This window comes from Thermobia domestica, chromosome 2, assembly GCF_964235325.1.
Source record: "Thermobia domestica chromosome 2, izTheDome1.hap1.1, whole genome shotgun sequence".
Lineage (NCBI taxonomy): Eukaryota > Metazoa > Arthropoda > Insecta > Zygentoma > Lepismatidae > Thermobia > Thermobia domestica.
This window is the reverse complement of record NC_137455.1, coordinates 114,088,838-114,110,887: the sequence shown is the minus strand read 5'-3', so window position 1 is coordinate 114,110,887 and position 22,050 is coordinate 114,088,838. Positions and strand designations below refer to the sequence as shown.

Below are 22,050 nucleotides of genomic sequence, written 5' to 3'. Positions count from 1 at the left end.
GGAGGCTTTCGTTTTACAAAAAGAAAATTCACATGTTATTGTAATATTTTGCTATTACACATCTATTTATTTCGCATAATGTTCTCTTATAGTATCTTCGGACATCTCCTGACTATCTAATAGAGAATAGAAATCAAGTCTACCTTCTTAATGTCTCATAAAACTATCTAAAAACACGATAACTCAATTTTAGGTTAAAGTTAATCTTATTGCCATATCTTCAAATAAGATTTTCTGATGATTCAATTTTATAAATATTGTTCCATTATTATTTAGTTACTGAAATTAACACATTAGCTCAACAGCTCTTTACATTAAATTGCAATTTGAGAGACTCAAATTCTTTATCATTAATCGCATCTGATTTAATAAACAAACGATTCAACGCATCTAGGGATATACTAAAGTTGATGTTGATTTATTCTCAGAGTTTATATAATTACATACACTGTGAAATATTGGTTTAATACTAAGATAGTTTTGGTGTACATCGTTATGTATTATGTAGGGCTAGTAATTTTTTTCTGGAGAATTTAAAGCGATTTCCTCTTTTCCAGTCCTTGAAATTATTATTCTTACCAACACTTAGAAAACAATTCTTCTTTTCTTATTAAATACTAACGAGGAAACTTTTCTCTATGGAAATATTAATATATAGTTTTTCTTACTTTTCAAAACTTTTATTCAAATGTACATAAAATGTAATACAAAAATGCACATAAAATGTAATAGCATGTAAGTGTACATTAAATACAGCTTTGTATTACTTTTATCTATACAACTTTTACGCAAATCACCAAACCTTAACTATTTAACATAAACTTTTTCACATTATACTTTCAAATTTTTTCCAAATTCTAAAATTATTTGTCTTTATATTTAATGTTCAATAATTTGGTTGACAATATCTTTCTTTTTACTTCTTCGTTGTTAATATTTTAATTCACTATGTTCGTGGATTACAAGGTATAGCCTAATCAATAATAAATATGCAATGAACAATAAACAAGTACCATCCACTTTGACTCACAGGAGTATATCTTTGTGCATGCTTGATAAGCAAAAATCTCTCCTTTAGAGTTCCCAGATGCAGTAAAATGTATTCAAAATCAGCTAATTCATTCACACAAATCCTTTTTTGAATATAAATAGACAAAATTAATGTATTGGACATTTAAGATAAACCAAACAAAATCATTATAAAATATATATAATTGTTTTAAATGTTTCAGTGCTTGAATTGACAAAGTTTAAAATCAATAAAATGTATTATCACTTTGTATGGTCCGTGTTTAATAAAAATTGTGAGAAAACGCATCCACTCTCTTTAGCGTCACAAAACGCCACTTCCAATACATGAAGTAAGAGAGTAATCAGCATATAGTTATTACCGAAAATAATTAAACTGATTTAACAAACTAATTTTCAATAAATGCAGTAAGTAGCAGTTGCTATTCACATAAGCCATTACTTCAAGCATTTAAGTCTGTAATACGAGTTATTCTAATATACGTTTTGATCATTAAATCTAAAACTTAAGGTTCAATGACAAGTAGCATGAAATAGAAATTTTAGTAGTTATTATTTTCAACTGATTATTGAACACTGCAACAAAATACAAGCAGCATTAACAGCTATTTCGAATTGAATGCATTAATCAACTACCCGATAACTTAAATATATCTATTCTTTTACTTTAGAATCAATGCAATTTTAACGTTTTTTTAATGTAAACCCAAAACCAATTTTAATGTCTGAAAATATACTCTTTTACAATAGCAGCAATCATAAGGAGTTTACAATACATTTAATGTCATGATAATTTTCTCAAAATACTCATAAAGTGTTAAGTTGAATTTCAATTAAATTTGACATTTCAATATTATTTACCGTAATAAAAATTTGCATAGAATAGACTCATCGATTTAGATGACATATCATTTTAAGTTAATTCTCATATCACACTTAATCAATTTACTGAACAAAACTTGGAAAGAACCTTTTAGGATTTAGGATTTTCGATTACTGAGCTTTGGGCATTAGCCCGTCATGTTTGAGGAATGATGTCCCTGGCAAGTACACAATACGGAGAAAGGGAAGAAAGAAAGGATTGAGGAACGAAGGAAGCGGCCTGGGACCTATATGAGAGCAACCATTCCGGCATTTGTCTGCTGTGAAAGAGGAAAACCCAGGAGAACCTCATTCAGGATGGCTGGGCTGGAAAAGCTTTTCAAACTTTTTCGATCGTGTGCCCAGACCGGGAATCGAACCCGGGAGCGCTCTGAAAGCACCTTTAAATGATTTGGTTTATTACACTTGATCAACAAGGATTCGATCAGTTTCAATTCTCCCAGAAATCTGACGCAATTCATGCAATCAGAATTTGCACACAAAAGATTTTGTTCGGCCGCAACATGGCACTGCAACGAACTTTCCTGTGTGATCAACTCATGTACCTTCATGCATTCAATATCTAACTATGAAAAATTTAACTTACAATAACTTGCAATAAAATGAAATAGTGACATATAAGTCGATTGAAGGCCTTTTGGTTTCTTAATTGACCTAATATTTTCATATTACAATCAAATATGTTTAATAAACATTGAGATGTAGAAAGAACTGAACTTTATACACATACACATTCAGGAAGAAGCAAACGAACTCACATGTTGGAAGACGTATTTCATGACTTTCTTGTTGACTTCCCTTGTGGGATTCTCTGATATTTAAAACATGTGAGAAACAAAGTGACTTGAAAACGTAGATTGTTCAAATGAAAGAAAAGTATTTGCTCATTCATAATACATTCACTATGACGAGGTTCACTTTGGACTTTCTTGCAGGGCCTTAATGGTTGTGAAACAAACGCTATGGACAGTAAAATACTTCTAAACTAGGTAGTTTCATTCGCACCCGGACAGTTCCCACATTTATTATGATGTTAATTGAATATTCATGACACTGTGGTTCTTTATGATGATAGTTCGAAACATGTTTGCTAAACTCAAATATGGCAGATGAGTGTGAGTCACCAACTAAAACCTGTTGGCTTAATATCACTACATGCTCTAATGAAAAAAGTGTGCATTTGTTGTAATGTAACTTAGCAAATGTTGTAAGCCGATATTTTATACCACAACGTTTTCTTAATACTACTTAGATTTTTTGCACTATTTATTGACCCAATATTATCAGTATCAAAGTTGAAATCTTTATTTGTTTGAGAAAATTTAATTTCCTCCGCATTATATTTAAAATTAGATTTCAGAAGAACTGACGAAAAAATTGAGCAAAACAATTAGTAGTTTCCGCGTTTGAATATCAGAGATCTTCTTAAGTACAAAATGTTTGTAATTTAAGAGAAATTTTTAAAGTTTTAACATAATTCAAAAATTGATTGATATCTTGTTTTGATCATGTATATAGAAAAGTTACCCTATAGTTTGTTTTTTACCTATACATCATCTTCATAAATATTAAAATTTAATATAATTCTTCTCTGTTTCCTGAGTCATTGCCGTCATTTAATTTCGTGGCTGTGCTTAATTGTCTAGAGGATCACGTATTTATACAGAGACCGCTAAAATAATCAATTGACATGTGTTTCAGATGAAGATATTCCGTAATACTGGCATAAATATGCATTTATATATTATCTGAAAATGAAAATAGTTCTGCCCTTTTAAGTACATACACGAATCTCAATGACATGTATTTTCGAAGTAAGAACTCACACAAGTACTTTCCGTTTCAGCATGAATAGATCAGGAAAAGTTTTAGGAACATTTAGCAATATTTGTTTTTTTTTCATTTTTTACGAAAGACGTTATCTGCTGGTTTAACGAGAGGAACTAATATCGGACGTTCAATTAACCTATACGGAAACAATATAAATTTCATTTTTAAATTACTAGAAGTAATTTAGCAAGGAATATGGCTATTAGTACGAATTCTATAGATGCGAATACTATACTGAGAATATATTAAAACAAAAATATTAATTTGTGTACTGAACTGTGATAATAAAGAAATTAGTTAAGTGAGAGTATGCATGTCAAAGTTCTAAATAAAATGTATTTTCTCTTAATGTTTCTTGATTCTGTAACTTTTACTTATATATACCTATCAATTATTATATTTGTGACTAAAAACGTACTTATTTATACATAATGTGATTTACTTTTCAGACGATGCGACGAAATGTTCAGAAATTGTTCAGTCAACTACCAAGAGATTGCTTGTTGTGCACTACTGAAGCTATTACCGTCTGAGTTATCTAATTGCTTTGTCTTAGGCTCTAAACAAACAGGGTTTGTACATATCTACTTATATCTTCTATCAGATTGTGTTGTATTGTAAAAATAGATTGTGATCATTGCAAATGCTATAATCGTATTAACATTCTAGCAGTGATAAACAACAATTCTATAGTTACTATCACTAACAATGGACGTATGCAAACAGTGAAAGCTTGATATTTATGAAAATTGGTACTCTGACTAGTTGTACGTCGCTAATCATCGTGGTGATAGTCAGTCGGTGCGGAAATGCCTTGTTTAACCGCTAGGTGTAATACATATACCAAACAATGACTGGGTGAGGCTGTGCCGAGTTATATCCCAAAATCGGCGGGAAAAAGCAGAAAATAAAAAAATGTATGCAGATAACCTGATACTTGCGAGAAGGGACAAGTGACCAAGAATGTGACCACGACAGTAGTGTCGCACAAGAAGAGTTGCCACCCCAATATAAAATTATAGTCTTTCAATTAGAACGTGTACAATTTTCTGGCATTAAAGCAATTGACATAAAATGTGAAAAAATAAGCAAAAGGTGGGTTATCAGTGTTGTCAGGTAAGGTAGATATGAGGCTCTAAACTTAAGAAATTATAGGGTCTGTACAGAGAAAGAACAAATGTACAACAACAGGACTGCCGAAGGAACAAATGTACAGAAGGGAGTAAACTACAGTATACATAGTATCCAGTGAATAAGAGTAGCCGTAGAAAGAAACTCCCATGGTGACAATGCGGAAATGTAAACAGCAAGTCTTCCTGTATCACAGCAATTGCAATGAGGTTTGTGTGGAATCGATATCTCGAACCATTCCCGAGAGCTATAAAATGAATTATCTTCGGGTTGCAACACTGCATAAAATCCTGCATGCTTTCAAAACCGCGATGTAGCGCCTCAAGAGTACCGAAAAGCTGTGGTACGAAGATCAACAAATCTGTGACAAGAAAGTACGTCAGAATCGGTTTGCAAAGATTAGTGACCTATGATAGGTGTCAGTCGAGAATATAGGAAAAGTTATCATGTGGGACAATGACGAAGATAAAACAAACTGCATTAAGGTTGCCAGTAATATATAGCCGCAAAATAGTTTAACACAATACATCAATACATACAACAGAAAAGCCATAGATAGTATGACAAAATACTATATTTTTCGCCTTAGCTCCACTCTCGATATGACGTATTAAGCCCGTTAGTCACTGAGCTCTCAGCTGTACCGTACATTTTTCCTTCTCCAGTCTTGTTGTTGTTGTACACTAGTTCATTTCATTGTACGGACCAGGTCATTTCTCCATTTTACAGCCTCATATCTCCTTTATTTGGAAAGATTGATAACCTTCGTTTTACTTATTTTCTTTTACATTTTATGTCAATTGTTTTAATGCCGTAAAATGATATCCGTTCTGTTTGAAACACTATAAGTTTATATTGGGATAGCAAGACTGCTTGTATGACACTACTGCCGTATTCATGGGCATGTATCCCTCTCTCGTAGGTATCAGAATACCTGCACACATTTATCATTTTCTGCCTTTTCCTAGCATTTTTAGAGTATAATTTGGCACAGCCTCACCCGGTCACTGCTTGGTATATGTATTATACCTAGCAGGTAAACAAGGCATTTCCACACTATCACCACGCCGAATAGCGATCCACAACTAGTCAGAGTACAAACTTCCATAAATATCTAGCTTTCACTGTTCGCATACGTCCCTTGTAAGAAAAAATGTAAAAAGAAAGTTCACTCAACTCACAGCATATAAATTGTATGATCAGCAGTAGGTCTCTTACTAGCCGTAATGATGAAGCTAACAAACAGCCGTAGTCTTTCGTTAAGAGAGACTATCCCAAAATTATATAGCTTACATGCATTATATTATTAAACCTCCTTAAATGTTTTTGTGTCATATCGCGATTCGTTTCAAAAATGCAATATGTGTGTGTGTCATCCAGGAGTTGTTTCCAGTGGAGCTTAAATCCGGCGTATCCTAGCGTACAAACCAAGAGTTTACGCTGTCTGTTGTAGAAAGTGTATCATGAAAGTTATTGCTTTTCTGGGAAAATGTAATTTTTGTCTAGTCAAAGACTCTGCCTCCTACCGAAATTCTGTGTTATGTATTCTCTTAAGCAACCATATCCCTAAGTATTGTTTTGTATCTTTTGAGCAGAAAGTTGTGACTTGTAAGGTGTTGGTTCCGTGAAACAAATGGTAAACTCAAAGCAATCAACTTTCATAGTAACTAGATCATGGGACCTGCCAGGCGGACATGGAGTGGGAGACCCGTGTTCGATTTCTGGAGGGAGCACATGTGGTTCGGATTCCACGGTAATCGGTAGGTGCACCTCACACAGAGCCTCCCTGCTGAACGGGAAGTTAAACTCCAAATCAACTCAACTCGCCAGCCGGGCAATTTTCCGGTGCAACTTTCACTTTATGGTGTACCTCTTTAAGAATACATCTATTTAATAATAAAAATAGGATTATTTGCCTGAAATATTGCTTCTCTTGAACAATTCACAAAATATTTCCTTTATGTTTTTGTATCGGAGCACCGTGGGTTAACCGGATGTGATTGGCTAAGATATGTTGCGTAGAGTAATCGTGTAATATGACACCGTAGAGTCAATCTTTCCTTGATTTTGGCCGGAGTACCTTACACCATCCCATATTTTTTTTAACTAATTTACCCAATTCATGAATTTAGTATGGTATTGTACGGTCGGGCTGTTTGCCGATTTCAGGATTAGGTGGTGCATATTCTCTTTTATGAGTAAATAATTGCCTAAAATATAAATTTCGAAGGTTTCTGACCTGTATTATTTTCTTTGATTCGACTATATTACCTTATAAGATAATTATATGAATGAGTATAGGGATTAGTTCCGTTCCAAAGGACGTGGGTACAATTACGCACGCATTTTAAAATTGGGATGATAAGTAGGCCAAATCTTTATGTTATCAAAGAACAAAATTTGGTAAACATTCTGTAGAATTTGACTACATAACCATAAATTTTGATTAACCACTTTATCTCTTCATGTGGATAAAAATACGTCAAATATTAGTGTTGAGGCTTAAAATATATAAAACGATAATCATGCCTGTTGTTCTGTATGGTTGCGAAACATGGTCGCTTACTCTGAGGGAAGAACATAGACTGAAAGTATTTGAGAACAGGATCCTGAGAAGAATATTCGGACCCAAGAGGAACGAGAATGGGGAATGGCGGAAGCTTCATAACGAGGAACTACATAGTTTATACGGGTTACCCAACATTGATAGGGTCGTCAAGTCTAGGAGGCTTAGGTGGGCAGGTCATGTAGCTAGAATGGAAGAAAGTAGAAACGCTTTAAAGTCTTGACTGCTAGAGCCATAGGAAAACGACCATTAGGAAGACCTAGGCGCAGATGGGAGGATAATATTAAGATGGATCTCGCAGAGATAGGAATACAAAGTAGAAACTGGATCCAATTAGCTAAGGATAGAAGTAAGTGGAGAGCTTTTGTGAACGCGGCACTGAACCTCCGGGTTCCATAAGCTATAGAGTTAGTTAGTTATTAGTGTTGAGACGTGTTTGGCATGTGGTCGGTTATTAAAGTAATTTACCCTGTTTGATAATCCCTTAACACTTTACGCGATTATATGGTTGAATACAAAAATACTTCTCATTTACAGGAAATATGTGCTTTGAAGTACCCATCTCAAATTTTTTGTGGGTTTTATAGAATCATCCTTTATATTTAGGGATTGTCAAAAATAAATTTTGGATAATGTTCTCTGGGTCTCAAATACATGTCTTTGTAAATTTGGGTGGTTCAGTTTGACTCATGCTATGGCTAAACAATGAAAAATATTCATATTACCGTGTGGTTAAACTGTGGTCTGTTCCAGACGTAATTTATCTTCTTTGGTTAGGCTTTACTAGTACATATGGTTATATGAATTAGTGCAGAGTTCTCTACTCTTTTATTGAAGATGAATACTTTAATGCTCTCGTCTTAATTTTTTCGGCGAGTTTTGTATTGACACACATTCATTTGAAATTTTTGAGAGTATATTGTGACTCTCTTAAATCTAGTAGATGTACCTTTTCAAAACTGAAAAATGGCTATCGTTCTCTAGGACTAAAATATATAATTCTTTAAATTTGGTTGGCCCATATTATTCCGTTCTATTGATAAAAATAATACCAAAAATATAGTTTGTGAGGTTCCTAACCTAATTGTACAGAATATAAGATATTGATTTATTGTAATATATAATTAAATTGATTAACACAGGATCATAATTTGGTTCATTGGACATGACTGCTTGCTTTATCAAAGATTAAATGTAGAGGATCTCAACCTAATGCAACATAGGAAAACTTTCTATATAATTTGATCATATGGATGAATATGAATCACAGAGTAGCCCATGGTAGAAAGTTACTTTTGTTGAAATTTGATTGGTTTATCCCTACATCTAAATTCAAATGTTGGGTTTGAAACGTGAAATATAATTATCGTAACTTACAGTTTTCTTTTTAGTACTCATAAGCAATTATTAAATCCGATTGTTTCCAACCACAACAATTTATACTTTGATCTTTACTTACCACAGATAGTCTACCTTCAGTGAAAGTTATTCTTTAGTGCAATCTGATTGGCTTATAAAATTCAAATCTCTGTTTATTTTTTGGAAAGATTTTGAAAGGTTATGTTCAAATTATTACTTTAAAAAAATCGATCACTCTTTGATTTTGTTAATTTTAGTTTCGACATATTTGAATTCTATTATTGAAGTCAGTACTACCTGAGGTCAATGGTGCACAGTTACATTGGCTGATAAGTGTACAGTTATTCTTAATGCAGTTTTCTTGTCAAATCTCTATTTTTGTTTTGCTTTAAATTTTTTAAACGATTTAAAATACTTTATTTTATTTCATCGCTACTTGAATTTTTATCTATTTATTTTAAACATTTTGCTTTTAAAATTATCTTCGTGAGTTTTTGGTTTGAAATTTTTTTTTAATTTTTTTATTTTTATTTTTATTTTATTTTATTTTATTTTATTTTATTTATTTTTTTTTTGAAAAAGCTTGTTTTAAAACTTCAATTTGGTATGTTTGTTTTTTTGGTTTCTACATATTTGTATAAGTGTGTCACGTTTGAAAATTTAGCACTCATTGAAAAAGTTTTGAAATTTTTCGATTAAACGTATTAGTAACTTTTGTTATCATATATGAGTGTGATTAACAGCGTGTTGGTCATTATGTCATCATATATACTAGTTCACAGTTTCTAAACACGTTGGATTAGAAGAACTTATTAACGAAGATAACTATTTTACATAGGAATGTACTTTGTACAAACTTATTTAGCCACGTTATTCCTACACAGATGGGACTAAGATTACTGACGATCTCTAAAATCATTAAAAATCATTATTTTACCTCAAGATATTTACCAATTGAACTCAGAAAACAAGATAAACTATTAGGCTTCTTAGAATCCAAATCTGTATACTTATTAAGCAAAGGATAAGTTTTAAACCGTCATCCATTCCAATTTAAACATAATCCCACCAAATATTAATACATCTCAATGTAGAAAAAATCTTAAATAAATCAGTTTCTACTGTATGTTCATTAGCAGCAAAGCCAGATCTTACAACGTCAGCATGATATCATCAAAATTCTATTTTAGTAACAACGATATTTTATTTGATTTTGACAGTATAAGGTCATCAACATTGACAGAACAGCAACCTTGTTCATGTTCAAATCATTCGAGCAAAATCATTCTTGTGGGAAACACGTGTACTGTTAACAATAAAGTTTACGATGAACTTCTGGTTGCAGCTTACTATTCAAGGAATACAATCAAAATGAAACATGTGCTTATAGGTATAAGTTTTATATTGTTCGAACTTGCAATAAGACTGAACAAAGCAGAATTGATTGGTGTTCAATTATACATTCCAAACTGGAAAACATTCCAAACTCTAGTCGACAATATTACAATCAATTTCTATGTTAAGAGTTCACTTTCAAAACGTCTCTTTTCCATTGTTCATTCAAAACTCCTACGGAAATGCTTTCTTCATTATGTAGACTTTTTTCACTATCTCTTCTAGATGTGATTAAATAATGATCTTGAAGATGAGACACAGCACCCCTCTTCCAATTACACTCTCTTCTGCCATTTCCTTTACTACTCTAACATTTACTTGTCCTTTTATGTATGAGTTTCTTATGATTCTTTGATCTATCCAACTCAACACAATCTTCTTTAGAAGTTCTAACAACAATTCTCAGTTCATGCTGTCTAAATCCTTTCCTAGATATATAATATCACATACATACACTTCTTTCACTTTGTCTATAAATCGTTCGTTGATCACCCTTAATAATCCAATTTCACCTCTTATGTCCTTATCTTTCCTAAATCCCAACTGCTCCACATCAACTTTTCAATTTGTTCTTCCGTGAAACATCTGTTAGGAATTCGAAGGTAAGTTTTTGCTGCGTAATATTTGGGATTAATAGTTTCATAATCGTGAAATATCTCTAGCTTAGATTTCGTAGCCATCAGTATCATTATCATCTTCAGAAAGTCTTCTTTTCACTCTCCTGTTTCATACATTTCATTGCAGAGTCAGAACAATTCTTTGTTGACCTTGTCTCCTATGTTTCTAATGAAATCGATTAGTGTATTGTCTATCATGTTCGTCTTTCCATTCTTAATCTTGGGTATAGCTTATCCAAACTCATCACAAAAAATACCAATCCTTTTATCGACCTCACATACTTCGTTTTCTACTTCAACATCTATGCCACGTTGTCTACCTCTATTCTCATAAAAGTACTAAATATATTCTTTCCATATTCTTAAGATTTTATTTCTCTTCCTGTCTATCTTCAATTTTTTATATTCTACTGGCATCGTAATACCTCTTGTTCCATCCGCAGTTTCATCCAACCTCATATCCTTGTACATTTCCTCATATTTCGCAAATGTTTCTAATTCTTCTATGTCATTATATATTCTTTACTTAATTTGTTTCTTGTTCTGTATGTTTTACTTCATAACTCGTTCTTTAACTTCATGTACAATTTTCTGCTCTCTTTTGTATCAACATTTTTACACGTCCTCCATTCCCACATTTCCTACAACACCTGAATTGCAAAACATGGCTTCTTGTCCGTTTTGTATTCGCTATAACCTGTTACATCTCAGTAGTGTATTGTAGAGAAAGCTTATTATCCTCATAGGGCGTGCTTGCATTTATTCTTTCCTTTTCCTTTAATCATCTGAGTATTTTTCTTCGAATAATTCGACGAAAACTTTCATATTTCTTTCTTCTTCAACTTTTCAGTATTCAATATCTCTCTGAATAAATTCATTTTGCCTACATTTTTTTTTAAATTCCACTTCGACCAGCACAAATTCATAACCAGAGAAAATATCAACCAAGAGAACAGTCTTGGTTTTATTCAAGCTACTCCGATAATTGTCCTGATCCATAATAGAGTTTATCTGATATCCTCGGTTGTCTCTTCAGGACAACCCCATATATATCGCCTGATTCAATCACGTGCTCCAATATACTAGTGAATTCTATGTACAGAAGCTGACCAGTCCTTCTTACCTTTCATTTATTTCACCTTAAGCATATTTGCTTACAACAATACTTGATTGTTTTCTCCCTCAACTTTATTGATATCTCATACTTCTGTTACACATGAACCCCTCTTTTACCTGTCCTTTTAATTTAATCTATTTTTATATATTTTTCTCTTATTATTCAGTTGTATGCGAAGTTTATACTGCTTCTCTCTTTCTGGACTGCTTGTATTTGTTGGCTGATGATATGCCAGATCACAAAGTGATTACTATCATCAGCTGCAAGCATCGGTGTGCATACTGCAGATACGTTGCACCACACAGGAAAGCCACACCAGGAGAAGAAAACACAAAGCATTATAACATATCAGGAATACTTAACGATCACTCTTTATTTAGCTCCAATTAGGTTAAGGGGCGTATGCAGTTTTTGATGCGACATATGATTCCACGTACAACTCACGTTTACATTAGCCATCAAGCGCCTAAGGAGAATCATTATTTTACGCATACAATACACATAATAATTATAGCTTATTTCATATTGTTATTCATTTATTTATTCACTTCATAAAATATTTATATCTACTATAATTAATAATCTTCGTCGCAGAATATATCATAAATGATCTCCTTTAACAACATGAAGCACACTAGACACGCAATTACATTAATATAAAATCAACGCATTGTACAACAGAATCAGCCCCTGAGTGTCAATATTAAAACTGTGACTGATATTGCCATTTGTTTAACCTAATTTAGGATTAAACAGCAAGTTCCTGATATGGTTATCAAATATACAAATACGAGGAAAGGAATATATTCCATTCACGGAATCCTTACGGATTCCAGACGTTTAGATTTAGCTGGACATTATTTAAGCTATATTACGTCCAGAAACAATATATACAATTTATCACTTTAGAAGGAAACGTATATGTATCACACTTCAATCACCCATTTTTCTACATACCGAAACTATTCTCTTTTTAACATAAAAACGATCAAACTTCAATTGTCATGCAAAGAAAAAGAATAAAAATAGGCATTAATTTCACTATGAATTTTGCCAACATTTCAATGGTGCAGATAAATTTCATGTCATCTTTTACTTTGGAGATTAGATTGATATAATGAATCAATTCAACGTTTACAATAAATAATAACATTTAAATTTGGTTAATATAAGGAAAATGGGCGCACACAGACAAAATCACACAAAATGCTGTAATGGATCAAACAGGTCCATTACAGTTTGCCCCGTCTTCAAATTAAAAAAAAATATATAATACATATTTTTTTAAAGCAATAAAATTAAACGAACTACCTATAGATTGATTCAACGATTTAACACTCATAATACGTATTTGCGACGTTCTTCAGTACGATGAAAGCGTACTACGTAAACTCATTCAGCATATTCTCAACTATTTAACACTAACGTATCCTTTTTCCTAGTTACCCGTCGCATCAATCTTATTAACAAACAACAAAGAAACTGAATTATATGTTCACAACATTCAACACATGATTAGCAAAAGTGGATAGCAAGTTGAACACATTATTGAACTGCTCTCTTAACTACCAAGTTGATCACCTATTCTCAAAAGAGTAACATCACAAAATTTCTTCGAAATTTCCAGTTCATGAGTTCTTTCACGTCAGACCAGTTTTTCAACCTTCTGAATTCACGTGCTTCTTTCTTTCTCTCTCTTTTGTACACATCTTGGCGCACGTAACGAACTTTCTTGCAGGTATTCACCCAACGTACTTTCTTCTTTATTTTCTCTTTCATTTTACTTCGTTTACACCACAAAATTCTCCTCTTTTTTCTTCTTCTCTTAGGATTCATCATCATCATCGTCAGTTTGTTACGTCCGGGCTTCTTCAGATACGTAGAACCATGTTTTCCTTGTTCAAGTCCACAATATTTCATTTTCTTCTTCTTTCGATGCTCTACTAGTTTCATTCTTTTTCTCCTTTCATTTGCTTTCTTATATGTCTGTTTTACTTCTTTTGGTAATGCTCTTACAAGTATTTCATTTGCTTCTTTGCTGTCCAATTCAAGAACTTTAGGAGCTTCATATATTTGTTTCAAAATAACTTTGCTATCATCTGGTAATTTTTGAGGTAGCAATGTACTGCGTTTCCGAGTATCGTCTTGTTGATTAAACGCAGCACTATTACCAACGCTTTCATATTCATTCGCAATAGGGAGTACAGCTTCCGGCAACAGCATCACTCTATCTTTTGGCACTGCGTCAAATGATCCTATTCGTACTTTGTGACACTGTAATAAAGTAAACTGACCTGGCGCGGATCCATCTCTAATCATTTTTTCCATATCCAATTCTCTTCCACTTCCTTTTACTTGCTGTCGCTCATATGTACAACCAGGTTCATCACAGCTATCCGTAATAATTTGCTCCTTTTCATTGATGTACACAGTCGCTGGGTGTTCCTTATCTAAAGAAGAATTACATTTCATTCCTGATTCACTGTTTTCATCTCTACTTGAGTTCTCTTGCTCTGAAGAAAGTGTTAAACAAACTAGTTCCTCAAGAGCTTTAATTTGAGTAGGTTTGACTGGTTCTGAAGGGTTAGTTTTTGTATTAGCCAACGCAGTTATCTCTCCACTTTCACTGGTATTTTCGTCCGTCCTATTAGTCATTTTATAACATTTATCTGATGATATTTCATCTTTCAAATTGACAACACTACCACGATTACTTTCAGAAATTATTTTCACTTTTTTAGGAAGATTTCTTTTACATTTCTGACAATGATTCAAATATGCTGAAGTATAACCACAAAAACAGCAAACAGCTAGTTTCCCAGGTATTACCTTAGGTTCTTCTTGAGAAACCTCCATTTGTATAATGTGCAAGGTGTCTCCAGCATTCTTCACCTCTTCTATATTTTCAGAATATTGTTTGCTGCTTACTTGATTCTTTTCAGTGTTTTCACACAACTTCTTATTTTCATCTTGGGTTTGATCTTTCGAATCACAAACCTCACTTTCCTTTTTATTTGACTGTTGCATTAGAATCGCTAATAGCCTCTTAATAGTTTCAAAACTTGCTTCTATTTCATGTTGGTTTGGGTAATTTTCTTTCTGTGGTACTACTTCTTTCGAAACAAATTGCCGCACGATTTCTTCTTCGCAATCGGCATTCATTTTCTTACTCTTACAACGATCACATACCCAAGCTTCTTCTTTTAAAATCAATTGTTCCAATGTTTCGTATGTCATGTTCATACACCTACAGTGATAAATGCAATCACACGAGGCACATATTACAGATGCTACTATTTTACGTCCTTCCTTAGCTGATACCGTTTTATTCACACAGCAGGCATGCGTTCTGACTTTACTCGGTTTCTTCGTGTTATCCATTATGTACATATTTTGCCTACAATCACATAATTCATCCGCTTCTGGATATCTCCTTCCTCTCAGATAATACGTCTTGTTTTCTCCTCGGTTACTTCTCACTCCGCCGTGCACCAAACTTCTTCTCCACACAAGTTTCTGGGTCCTAGATCAACGGTCTCCAAATTTTGTACAGCTTCTCTCTTTCTGGACTGCTTGTATTTGTTGGCTGATTATATGCCGGATCACAAAGTGATTGCTATCATCAGCTGCAAGCATCGGACTGCATACTGCAGATACGTTGCACCTCACAGGAAAGCCACACCAGGAGAAGAAAACACAAAGCATTATAACATATCAGGAATACTTAACGATCACTCTTTATTTAGCTCCAATTAGGTTAAGGGGCGTATGCAGTTTTTGATGCGACATATGATTCCACGTACAACTCACGTTTACATTAGCCATCAAGCGCCTAAGGAGAATCATTATTTTACGTATACAATAAACATAATAATTATAGCTTATTTCATATTGTTATTCATTTATTTATTCACTTCATCAAATATTTATATCTACTATAATTAATAATCTTCGTCGCAGAATATATCATAAATGATCTCCTTTAACAACATGAAGCACACTAGACACGCAATTACATTAATATAAAACCAACGCATTGTACAACAGAATCAGCCCCTGAGTGTCAATATTAAAACTGTGACTGATATTGCCATTTGTTTAACCTAATTTAGGATTAAACAGCAAGTTCCTGATATGGTTATCAAATATACAAATACGAGGAAAGGGATATATTCCATTCACGGAATCCTTACGGATTCCGGACGTTTAGATTTAGCTGGACATTATTTAAGCTATATTACGTCTAGAAACAATATATAAAATTTATCACTTTAGAAGGAAACGTATATGTATCACACTTCAATCACCCATTTTTCTACATACCGAAACTATTCTCTTTTTAACACAAAAACGATCAAACTTCAATTGTCATGCAAAGAAAAAGAATAAAAATAGGCATTAATTTCACTATTAACTTCAATGGTGCAGATAAATTTCATGTCATCTTTTACTTTGGAGATTAGATTGATATAATGAATCAATTCAACGTTAACAATAATTAATAACATTTAAATTTGGTTAATATAAGGAAAATGGGCGCACACAGACAAAATCACACAAAATGCTGTAATGGATCAAAGAGGTCCATTACAAGTTATCCGTGTGTATGTCTGTATCACCACCAGATCTTTCTTTTCCCCTTTAAGTATTTTCACCATAACTCTATCTGCAACAAATTCAACTTTCAATACCTTCTCTGTTAAGAAATTTCCAAGAATTTTATCTACACCATTATGATTACCTTTTTCATTACCCGAGTAAAACACGCTATATTCTTCGCTTTTCAACACCCACTATCTTCTCATCTAACTTTACAAATTAATACCAAATCTAGATTTTTTATTTCCTCTTCAATGTTTTCTCATTTCTCTTACTGTAACATCGTACATGTTCGTATCTTGAACATATTTCTTTTGTAGTTTTGTCCTTCCCTATCTACCTTCTCCACATTGTAATTTATCCAGAATTTACAATAACTATCTATCAGATGTTAGGTCCTAAATATTTCCATCAAAGCGTGAGTCATAACTCCAGCAATAATATATAAAAGTTTTAGTTTATTTTTTTTGTAACAGTGATTGAAAAAGAAAACAAAATTTCAAAAACATAAAATAATAAACACACATTGGAAAATGATCAAACCACCAAATTGCACTAAGAATATTTTTCCTGCTATGGAAGACTATGGGTTCTAATGGCAATCCAATATTGAAAGTATGACATTATTTTATATAAATAGCTCACAATAATTACCTATTAGATTACAAACCCAAAGTTGAAGTTAGTGTTAGGGACCAACAAATCAAAATTGAACAATGATAACTTTCAACCAATAACACTATTTCCTAAACGTATCTCCTGTCCTATGCCCTGTACTTTCACTATCCCCATATGATCATATTATATAGTAAAGTCTCTCATCGTACATTAGGTGTATTACAGTAAAGGATTCGATTCTCGTCTTTTCCTGTTCGGCAAAGCCATTTATTACAGTATTAGGGTTCGAGTCCTGGTACGTTCCCGTGAGAGAAAGCCATATATAACAATACTGGGTTCGATCCAGGTACGTCTCACTCCCTATCGAGATAAACCCTTTTATTACTGTATGTGGTTCGTGTCCTACGGTCCCAAAGTGGGCTTGCGCTTTTACCATGGTCTAGGTTCGATTCTCCACCGTTCGAATGTCTTCTTTAGCATCTACTAGCGGGTTGGATCGACCATTAAAACTGACCATATAGCCGCTGGACAACAGGTTCAGAGTTTGGTCAGAACGTTTCGGGAAACCGGCACAAAGCTAACTTCAATTGTATTCTTTAGCGCTGATGCAATTTATTAATGTATGAATTACTAAGTTGCATAGGTGCTAATCACTCGTGCTGTAAAGAAAAATGAATTAGGTTATTTCTTAAAATTAACATATATGAATTTAGATCATGATTGTTATTTTGAAAAGATACTCAACTTTTGGACTTTTGATTTAATTAACACTTGAACTTCACGAACAAATATTACATAAGCAGTAGCACTTCACTTTAGATAACCAATGATTTAGGCCCATTTAATACAAAAGGCGCGGATGTCGTGGTTGACACGAATTATTCGTTATATTTCGTCACATGGTTGATTTTTGTTATTCACTATCACCCTTTACTCACTGTGACAATCGAAGGGGAATTGTCATTGGCGGCTCCAGAGGGTCTGTCCAGAAGGTTTCGGGTTGGTTTCCTCTCATCTTCTTTTGATGAACATGTGGTCTTTGCTGCTTGCCTACTCCATGTCGCTACAAAGACTTTTAGATTTACTTGTAAATGAACATTTTTAAATTGTCGTTTATCTTCATTATCATTGTATTGGTTCGATTTTACGACACTTAAAGTTGCTATGTATTACACTAACAAAAATTAAACGTTATTTCAAATTGTTTTTTCATTTCAGTTGCGCACCAAATTCAACGTGGTTGCTTCTATGAATGTGATAGTCAGACTAAAGCACCTTTTCTCTCCGTCTCGTCGTGTTGCTAGGCAAAAAATCGGTTTGCTACGCAGTTTGGTGATGTCAGAAGCTAAAAATAGCTATGACAGCCCATAGACAGGAATGTTTTGAGACGACGATTGTTCTTTGTGCTGAATTTTAGTTCCTTATTTGGGAAGGAGAGAGGAACTCTGCGATCTCTGTCGCAGACGAAACGTACATACATATATGCACATTCGTTTGTTGGCTGAGAGAAAAATTCTTGAGAGTGCTTTTATACGAGGTTCATTTAAAAGTTAAAAATTTTCTTCATTAATAATCGATCAACTAGACCGTACAGTTACAGGTGAAAATAACCAAAATTGTATTTTGGTAATGATTTACCCACAAAAAGAGTCAACGTGAACCAATGCGATGTAACAAAGTACATACCCAAACCGTAAGGAACATTTAACACTATTGTATTGCTTCTAAATTTAAAAGTGAAGATGTATCCTCACAAATAGAATAGAAGTATTTAAAGGTATTTTCATCCAATGAACCAAAATGTGACACTGTATTCAGCTAAATAATGATACATAACAAAATATATTTTGTAAATAATTTAGGCCAAACACCTTCTGACGAATTAAAATTTCTGTTGACATTTTAGGAGCAGAATGAAATGAAACGGATCAACCAAATTTAAAAAAATAAGTACTTTGGTTCTAAAGACCATTTTACAATTTTCAAAATTACGTTCTGAAAATTCGAAAGGGGTTTATCGAGGTACCCATGTTCCATTCAAAGAAGAAATCAGTGTACACATACTGTTCATATTTTACAATAATATCTCTTATTAGTAGACATTTTGGCGCATATCCAAACTCAACTCTTATGATAAATTGTATTTACTTCCAAAATTCACAATTCTCGCAAAAGTATATAGTGTCATTTACTTGGCAGTATTAATCATAGAACGATACAAAGTGAATCACTCAAATTATCGAAGTTATATATTTGAGTTTTAGATATTATTAATCAAATTTTGCTTTATGACAACTCTTAAGTTTAAGAAGTGGGACAACAATACCCTTTACAAAGTTAAAGAGGAGTTCATCAAAGTACATTATGTCCTTTCAAAGAAAGTAAATCATGTACTAAAGCATAAAACCATACGTTGCAATAAAGATTGATCTACCTTAATAACTCTATGGCCTATGGAATACGAAGGTTTAATGCGGCCTTTAGAAAAGCTCTCCGTTGGCTTCTGGTCTTAGCCAGTGGGATCCAGTATTCCATTTATATTGATATTTCTGCGAGATCAACCTTAATATTGTCCTCCCATCTCCACCTAGGTCTTACTAATAATAATTTTGATTTTGTTCTCAGTAAAAACGTGAAGGCGTTCTTATTTTCTTTCACACTGACTATATGACTCATCCTCCTGTGCCTCCTACATTTTATAGCCCTAACAGTGTTTGGCAATTGGTATATACGATGCAATTCCTCATTATGAAAATTCCACCCATCCCGTTCCTCTTGGTTTAGAATATTCTCCTCAAGATTCCATTCTCAAATGCTTTGAGTCTGCATTCTTCTCTCAAAATAAACGACTATATTTCGCAACCATACAGGACAACAGACATACTTATCTTTTTATACTTTAAGCTTCACATTCCTCAACAGAATTCGAGACGACAAAGTATTTTGAGCTGAATAGCAAGTTGAACGCGCTGCTTTCTGTCGGCTTTTAATTTTTTTTATATGACTTTGGCCTGTTAATTTATCCTAGATGTTTGAAAGTACTCACTTTGTTAAAAGAGTTATTTGATATTGTAATGCATCCATAATTTACAGTATTACGATACCGTAGAACTACCATGTATTTATTTTTTCTGCCTTTACTTCTAAACCCATAGCCATACAATCGCTTCTTAAGTCATCTACATTATTTTCTATTTTTCTTCTATGATTCCCAATTAGATTTAATTCATCAGTATACATCAACTTTAGGAATTTCATTCAGCTCTACAGCGTGTTTGCTATCTTTGATCTCCCTTTTAGCAAACATCAGAACAAAAATGAATAATAATGGCGATAACCCATCTCCTTGTTTCAATCAATTCTCAAGATGAAAGTTCATTTACAATGGTGTTCCTAATTGACAAATACTTTTGAATTCATCTTGATTAATATGACTAGGTTTAAACCAAATATATGTGTTTGGATATATTTCTTCAGTCTCAGCATATTTTACATTCATTACAGCTAAGGATTGGGTTTTGAATAAGATTCTATACTAACAATTGGATGTAAATTGTATTAATCAAAATTTACTAGTAGTGAGGCGTTACTCTCTTAACGTTCAATTAACATGAATTTGAAAAAATAATATTTAAACTGTTTTCATCACCACTTTAGAACTTGTGTTGAGCAAAGTTAATATTAAACTTCAATGTAAACGACTACTATTACAAACAACATATATACATAATCTTAGTAACATGTGTCCTCATTTCATAATTTATTTTGTATAATTATGAAATACATTCTACAGTGATGCAAGTATTCTATATGGTATACTGCATATTGTAATGATATATTTCTTCATGCAATTACTAATTTAAAATTAGGTATTTAGCAATAGGTCTAAATGTACAAACTTACAATTTTTACATATTTTAAACGGTTCAGCTATGCCTAACAATATCTTTTGTAGTCTACATAGTACAGACCCATATATTGCTTTACATTTTATTTTTTTATTCCAAATATAAATATAATGTCAATGCATGTAGACACTACACATTGTTCTTTTCTTTTGTTATTCAATGTAACTCAGCTGAATACTTATGATTTCATAATTAAGGTCAATTTTAAAGTAATAGGTAGTCCGCAATATTGTAAGAATAAGGTTACAGTACTTAAGTTTGCATTATGTGATACGCTTTAAAATCATTTGCATAAATGTTACTTTAAATGTATGGGAAGGCACTCATATATTATTATTTCTCTTACAGGGAAGATAACATTCTGATAGTTCCGGAGTCCGGTCTCAGAATCTATTTTGAAAGACGCAACATAGAGAAGGCAGTAAAGGTAATATTCAGTAATGTAACTGAAGCTGAAATGGAAACAAACATCTTAAGGAGTTTAAGCTTTTATACGAACTAATCTGGTCAATATATCTAAGGGAAGCACTCTAATATCAACAAGTAAACTCGCCATATTCGACATGTTATTACGACACCAACTTTGAGACACAAAATTAGTCATAAATGATTTAGAATAGTTAACGTTCCTGCGAGATCATATATAACTTTATCTATTCATTTTTCCTAAATTTGTCACATTTTGGTTTCATTATTAACACAGCGCTGCTAGTAACGCTAGCTAAGTGAACATGCAGTCCTCTAACTGGTGACACGGTAATAATTATTTTTACTTAAAAGCAAGGTATAATAATTAGCTAAGGTTTATCATAGTCTTCACTGGCGATCACGCCAAATCCCAAAACCGTAGAATTGCATATGTTTCCATTTATTTGAAAGATGGGTTTGTAACAGCAATGAATTAGTAAACGGATGTCTTCATCTTGTATACAAAAGCATAATTGGATCCAGTGCGACGTGATTTTTTTCGTGGTTGAGCTGGTACATAATTTCATTTTG

At 32.9% G+C, this 22,050-nt stretch overlaps 1 long non-coding RNA gene across 1 annotated transcript in view; it reads left to right on the top strand.

Annotated features, from left to right (window-relative positions):
• Positions 1–9,691, top strand: part of LOC145679139 (uncharacterized) — a 111,691-nt gene extending 102,000 nt beyond the window's left edge. The window contains exons 3-4 of the long non-coding RNA XR_014130488.1: positions 4,191–4,313; positions 9,682–9,691. This is a non-coding gene — a long non-coding RNA (uncharacterized LOC145679139). The remainder of the gene's footprint in view (positions 1–4,190; positions 4,314–9,681) is intronic.
• Positions 9,692–22,050: the final 12,359 nt, after the last annotated feature.